Below are 7,500 nucleotides of genomic sequence, written 5' to 3'. Positions count from 1 at the left end.
AGAGTCCATAATATTTACAAACACTCGACACCTCACGCCTACAAACTGCAAGCCTCAACAGCCACTAACCTCCGTATGTCTTACTTTACATCACTAGTATAACATATCACAAACAATTTCGCAAGGGGCCAAAAAGTGTGCTGGAGGTTGTTTTCCCCTTGATCCCCACACACACATAAACACACACTACGGAACATCTCTCTATCACATTTACACACACCTCGTTTCTCTGGAGCAGCGATACACTCTGCATAAAATTCCACTAATGGGTGATAATTTACCAAGAAGGACCGGATCTTCCTCTCTCCCTCTCTTCCTCCTCCTCTTCCTCCTCCTCCTCCTCCCGTCCTCCCAACCCTCCGTCCCTCCCGCCATCCCTGCGAGGAACACTACGTCAGAAGTTTCCCCGGAGAACGAAAGAAGCGAAGCAGGAGGAACCAATTAGCGCATCCGGCTCCAGGTGGTAATATCGAACGCTTATTTTATTTTTACAGTACCGAAGTGAACGATTATGCGAACTTTCCTCCCGGTAGCTTCTGGACACTTTTTTCGTAGTTTTTCTCTTTTTTTCTGAGGAAGTTTCCTTGGGTTTATGTGGAGCTAAGTTATGTAAAGTTATGCTAAGTCTATGCGAGGTGGAGCGAGGGGCAAAAGGAGGAAGGAAGGAAGGGAGGGAGGGAGAGAGGGAGTGGATGGGGAGAGGGAGGGAATGGAGGAGAGGAGAAGGAAGGGGAAGGGAAAGGAAGGAAGTATGGCAGGAAAAACGACAGTAAGTTGAGTAGGAAGGAAAGAAAACATCGAGGGGAGAGGAGATAGGGAGGGAAAAAAGAAGGAGGAAAACTGGGAAAGACAAGAAGGATGCATGTAAAGTAAGGAAAAGAAGGAAAATAATGAATGGGAAAAAGCTGCAAAGTAGGAAACGAGGGGAAAAAGGACAAATATATACTTAAAGAGGAAAAGATATTTATATATTGGGAGAGAATATTGAAAGAAGGAAGAGGAACCGGAAAAGGTTAAGAGGAAGAGAACGAAAGAACTGCAATAGGCAAGATGAAAGAAGTAAAAAATAGACCATAGAAAAGGAAAATTAAGAAAATAAGGAATAGTATAGAGGGAATAAAGGAAAAGAGGGCAAACGGGAATGAAAACAGACACACAGAGGAACTAATAAAGGAAGAAAGATAAGCAGAGAAAGTAATAAAGAAAGAAATGAGAAGCAGGAAGGAATTAAGGAAAGAAACGAAGGAAGGAGAGGGTGTAGGGACAGGTGGAGGTAAGGAGGCAGGGAAGGAAAGAAGAGGAGGAGGAGGAGGAGGAGGATTCTTGCCCATGGTGGTAACACTGGTAGCTTATAGTCAGAAGGAAACAAGGGAGGCAGGGATTAACTCTTATCATTACCTCCCTCCCCCCCCCCCCCCTCTCTCTCTCTCTCTCTCTCTCTCTCCTCTCTCTCTCTTTCTCTCTCTCTCTCTCTCTCTCTCTCTCTCTTGGTCTGTTGTAACTCAGTAAATTTTCTTGTTTTTTCTTCTTCTTTCTTTCATTTCTTTAATTCTTTGTTACTTTTTTTTATTCAAGTTTTGTATTACATGTCTTGTTTCCTTCATTCACCCCTCCCTCTCTCTCTCTCTCTCTCTCTCTCTCTCTCTCTCTCTCTCTCTCTCTCTCTCTCTCTCTCTCTCTCTCTCTCTCTCTCTCTCTCTCTCCTTCATCAGAGAAGCAAAGGATGTAGCGGAAAAAATGTTTGTTCCGGTGATGGCGAGGGAGAGTGAGGGAGAGAAGGGAGAGGAACACTTGCTTCCTGAGTGTTGAGGAGGACGGTGTGCTACCCTCTCTCTCTCTCTCTCTCTCTCTCTCTCTCTCTCTCTCTCTCTCTCCCTCTCTCTCTCTCTCTCTATCTCTTTCCTTGCCTGCCTACCAACCTTATCATCTTTTTATCTTTCTATCTATCCATTTACCGAACTGTTTATCTATCTATCTATCTATCTATCTATTTAACCCTTTATATACCTTGGTAGCTAGCTAACTATCTGTCATTTATCTATTTATTCATCTACTAATTAATCTATGTATATATTTATCTATTTATTCATCTATTTATTTACCTATCTAGGTATCTACTTATTCACCTATCTATCTATTATGTATCCATTTATCCATTTATGTATCTATTTATTTATCTCTCTATCTATCTATTAATATAAAGTAAAGCAAAGAAAACGAAAAAAAAAAAAAAGACTTCGTGTCAAAGTCAAATACGGACTGCAAGTCACACCTTCATAAATACAAACTGGTAAGTCAGTGTGTGTGTGTGTGTGTGTGTGTGTGTGTGTGTGTGTGTGTGTGTGTGTGTGTGTGTGTGTGTGTGTGTGTGTGTGTGTGTGTGTGTGTGTTTGCCATTTGCGTGTTGTACATTTTTATTCGAGAGTAAGAGAAAAATAAAAGTGTTATAAAAAATCCAGGACGAATAGAAAAATAAAGAAAAGTGATAAATAAATAAAAGAAAAGCGGCAAAGGTGCAATCATGCCGTGTGTGGGGAAAAAAGTTAGAAAATATTCACCACAAAGCAAACCGGTTCCTGCGAAAATAATAAATATAAAAGTAAAAAAAAAAAAAAAAAATATGCATACAATTCTAATGTTTGAAATTCCAGTGTTTGAAATTGTGAATACCTAACCATCAGCAGATAAAGCAGCAAAGTGGACGATTAAGAAATTATTTACAAACACTCGTCTCTGTCTAGTGAGCTCCGATCGGGGCAGAATTCACGGCATCCCTGTGTAGAGATGATTGAAAGATTATTTTTCCCTCGGCAGTGACGCCCAGACAGACAGGCACAGCGTCGTAAGGAGCAGGACAGTATGAGGGGCTCGGCGCCCTCGGCCACCCGCCAGACAGATTATGAACATGAAGCACAAACAAAAAGTCACATAAACGTTGCGGTGCGATGGCCGCGATGATCCCTGGCAGGCTCAGGTATTCTCCTTTGTGTCGCTCACTTCATTACCTTTCTGCTGCGGGAGATTTACTGCATCGAAATGCCATATGAATCGCCCTAACAAGCTTATGTGGGACTCCTTAACTTGAGCTTTGAAGGAGTTTCGTCAGTCAGGAAATTATTTACGTCTTGCTTTCACGTGCCTCGCGTCGCGGACTGGCATTTACTGCTCGCCGGTCTCTCCCGCCCGACGCCGAACCAAGAGGCGTCCTCCGCAGGCTGGTTCGCACCACCCACCGCCCTTCATTTGGCTTGCGTGGCACGAGGTAAGGCGTCGGCGACGCCTCAGTTAGGCATACTTACGTCTGCCAGACGCCATGTTGGGATACGAGACTCTTTCAGGTCTTATGTTGGTCATTTGATGCTTACAACGGAAACATACGAGTTTGTGTTTATACGTGTGTGTGTGTGTGTGTGTGTGTGTGTGTGTGTGTGTGTGTGTGTGTGTGTGTAATATATATATATATATATATATATATATATATATATATATATATATATATATATATATATATATATATATATATATATATATATATATATATATATATATATATATATATATATATATAACATTATACAGGAGCGGGTCTCTAATGAGCAAGTACTCAAAGCAGCAGTACCTGTACCTTGGCTGCAGCGGGCGGCGCGGCGGCTGCAGTGCGGGCTGCGGGCCCCACACACCCACCAGTGTCGGACACGAAGTCAAGACTCACTTCACTAATGCATTTTTACCTGTCCGGTGACCATCACCCTGCTCGTGGCGGTGAGAGGCAGCGATGAGCGACACCGGCAGCTGCTGGCGGCGGAGGCAGCGCAGTGGTGCGGGCGGCGGCGGGCGCCCACTCCTCCGCAAGGCCCGACCGGCGGAGAATTATTAAGCGTCCTGGATAATGGTATCGCTGGCATCATTTGCATACATTAATTTACATGTGTAAGACGGGCAGGTTGCTTATCTCGGCTACCACATGGCGCTGGAGGGTTAATGGCGTGTGATTTCAGCGTATTAGTCGCGGGTATCACAGTCATGCCACGGACGGAAAGATAAATTACTTTGTTCCATCAAAAAAAGTTAATATTTCTCCGATGATGTCCGAAATTTTACTGTGGCGAGAACTGAGGGAGATGCAGCCATGGAGTGTGCAGGGCGGCGTGGGGTGGCAGCGGGCGGCTGGTCCTGGCGAGGAGCAGGACGCACTAAGCCACGCCGGAACACCCGCATCAAATGAATAAACACCAGAAGCAGAATCACCAGAATAAAGTGGTATCTTCCCGTCCGGCGAGGCTCGGACACGAATAATTTGTGCATTAAGAAAGACAAAGGAGAGTCGCACAGTAGCGTCCACGTGTCAAGGCGCTTTGTGCTGGAAAGTGTTACTAAAGGTGGTGTAAGGAAGGCGGAGATGAACTTCCCGCTGGATGAGAAAGACTGGCATGTATTACGTATCTGAATCAAATTGGTATTCCTCGTGTGATGATATGCCTTCTCTTTGATGTGTTAATATGCCTCCGCTTGGTGATGCGTTAATGTGTAGCAGAAGCAGAAGTGAAGGAATGGACACACCAACAGAGGGGCACACAATGTAATGAACACTCACAGTATGTGGAAGAAATCAGACCGACCCTACTCACCGCCGCTGCTCTCTTGCCTCACCTCGCCTGCCGCCGCAGCGCATCGGCCATCCATAGACTCAGTAAAGGTGCTCACTTTCCTGCTTGCTGGATGTCTATAGTAAACAGAACATAGGCACGGTGTACGAGATGAATAGAGATGAGAGGTGATGATGTGTATAGTATGTAATCAACCAAATAACGGAAATATAATGCATATTTAATGGTACAGTTCTAAAAGAAAACACACACACACACACACACACACACACACACACACACACACACACACACACACACCCACAAAGGGAAAATAAAATAAAAACAAGATGTAAAATATACAGACGAGTCGTTAACCTTCACACAAATCAAGAATTTGACACGTTTACCAAAACAATTACCAAACAAAAAATAAACTGGATTAAGCGAGAGAGAGAGGGAGAACAAAAAAAAAAAAAGTCCGCCTTATACATTCAAATTAAACAATTCTTCATATCCTAAATCATAATAATTCAAGAATGAAATAAAACTTGTCCTAATAAACCTGTATATAAGACCTTGCTTTTCCTGCTTCTCCTCCTTCCTGACGCTAGTGATTGATGATCCTGTGACGAGCAGCGCGTCTGACTGGCAGCAGTGACAAGCGGGATGGGCTTTAGCGTCAAGTTAGTCCGAACAAACTACAGGATCACCTTATAAATGAAGAGTCCATGAAGATATTACAGTAAATATTTGTGTTCTCTTTACGCCATCCTGGTGGAGACAAAGAGAGGGCAATGCTTTTCCGTGAAGCTCGTCTAGACAAACTGTTTTAGTTAACTTACAAAGGAACAAACAGTGAAGACATTACAGTAAATATTACAGAACAGAACATGAACAAGTTAGCCGTCCATTACTTCTAATCTAGTTCCAGCGCAGTAATTTCATGTCAGTTTACCTGCACAGAACAACCAACATCATAATTACGAACCAGCAACACCACCATTACAACAACCACAACTATTTCCTTTTGGTTACCAACATTATCACCTCATAATTACTAATACCACCAACACGATAAATTAATCTCACCAACATTAATAGCAGCAGCAGCAACTAGACCCCAATCACCACCACCACCACCACCACCACCACCACTACAGCCAGGCAGCAGCATAGAAGAGTTGGCCGGCGGAACCTTTTACATGTCAAAGATTTGCATACATTCGGCGTTGTTTTGAGATCAACCTGCGGGGAATCAGCTATGCATATAACCACATGATAAAAGAGCCTCATGTTATTTTGCTGCCCACGTGCCTCGTCTACCTGAGGATTCAATTAACTCCCATGCTGTTTTATCGGAGTTTTTTTGCCTCCAAGGTGGAAAAAAGGGAACTTACAGGGAGCGGCTGCGGCTTGAGGATAATTAAGTGTTTGAAGGTACATGGCACAGGTATATACAGGTACAGGTACGCAGACCCTCCAGAGAGAGAGAGAGAGAGAGAGAGAGAGAAAGAGGGAGAGAGTAAAGACAACAGAATAAAGGAGAGAAAAAAAAGAGAGAAAGGCCTGCAGGTAAATTCAACCAAATAAGACTAAGAAATAAAGATGGATGGATAAGATAAAGACAAGAAAAGTACCCTGATGGCTGATGGCTTGCTTATTGGTAGGAAAAATTTGTACACACACACACACACACACACACACACACACACACACACACACACACACACACACACACACACACACACACACACACACACACACACACACCTTGCCAGTACTTCTCCGTAAAAATATTATGTACTTGGATCTGATTTATAGTCCTGGTCTCCTCATCCACTTTGGGAACGCTTCTGAAGGGCGCGAAGAGAATGTTGGACAAGGGACTTTTCCGCGATGCACTTCTCCTTCGCTTCAAGTCCCGCAGTGGAGCGTCCAGTGTGATTCATCCTAACTTGAGTGGCGTTCCTCCTGTTTGTAAAGCAAGGCCAGATTCGTAAAAAAAGATAAGAGAGGTGTTTTTTTCTTTCTCTCTCTTTTTTATATTCCACACTAGCGATATTAAACATATTTCACCCGCTCACTATACTCATCTGTAACAATCAAGCATTACTCCAAGCAAGAGAAAAAAAAAAGTACAAATAAGCATTATCTGGAGGACGAGACGCGAAAAAAAAGCGAAAGAAAAAAAATCATAATAATAATAAACACAGACTTAATATAGCAAATACCAGCTTATTACTATATTTAAGCGTCTAACGGCGGCCGGGCCCTCAACACATGCAGCAGCGATCCCTGTTTATTGCCTCCACGATCAATATTAAACACCCGCTCGACGCCCACAGCCCCGCGCCTCGACAACCAACACAGCGAGAGTCACCTGCGCGGCGCCCCAGCCCGGGTGGACGCGCCGCCCCTGCGAACACCTCTCATTAAGCTCCCGACTCACCTGTGACTCTCCCAGGTGAAGTGGAAGACAACGGCTGTAAATAATGCAGGGAAGTTAATTAGGCAAGCAGGTGAGCTGGCGCTACCTGGCACACAGTCAAAGGAACACCGCCCCCCATTCTGCCCCTCCTCCTTCTGCTCTACCACTACTACCTCCTCCCCCTCTACCACCTCCTCCTCCTCCTCCTATTCCTCCTCCTCCTCCTCCTTCTCCCGCCGGTGCCTCCGTCAGGCATAGAAACCGTTCTGACTAATTAATGCTACTTTGAATATCCTCATTAGTCTAAATTTATATAACCAGGCGGAAATATTTGCGGCACGTACTCGTAAGTCTTTCATACACACGTAGAAAGAGACGTGCGGGCCTCGCCATGTAGAGAGAGGGTCATTAGTGGAAGGATTCTCACCTGTCCGGCCTAATTAGCATAATATACGACGCTCTATGTAAAGGTGTGGCCGCCGC

General features: G+C 44.2%; 2 protein-coding genes across 2 annotated transcripts in view; one reads left to right on the top strand and one right to left on the bottom strand.

Moving 5' to 3' along the window:
- Positions 1–7,500, bottom strand: part of LOC135111437 (uncharacterized) — a 103,601-nt gene that overhangs the window by 90,015 nt on the left and 6,086 nt on the right. The gene's annotated exons all lie outside the window — the stretch shown is intronic.
- The window catches only part of LOC135111435 (homeobox protein aristaless-like), a 75,580-nt gene continuing 70,081 nt past the window's right edge, over positions 2,002–7,500 (top strand). Inside the window, exon 1 of the mRNA XM_064024725.1 lies at positions 2,002–2,290. The gene's annotated coding sequence lies outside the window, so the exon portion shown is untranslated. The remainder of the gene's footprint in view (positions 2,291–7,500) is intronic.

Source organism: Scylla paramamosain, chromosome 22 (genome assembly GCF_035594125.1).
Source record: "Scylla paramamosain isolate STU-SP2022 chromosome 22, ASM3559412v1, whole genome shotgun sequence".
Taxonomy (NCBI): Eukaryota; Metazoa; Arthropoda; class Malacostraca; order Decapoda; family Portunidae; genus Scylla; species Scylla paramamosain.
Note: the sequence above shows the minus strand (reverse complement) of the source record. Positions and strands in the feature narration are given on the sequence as shown.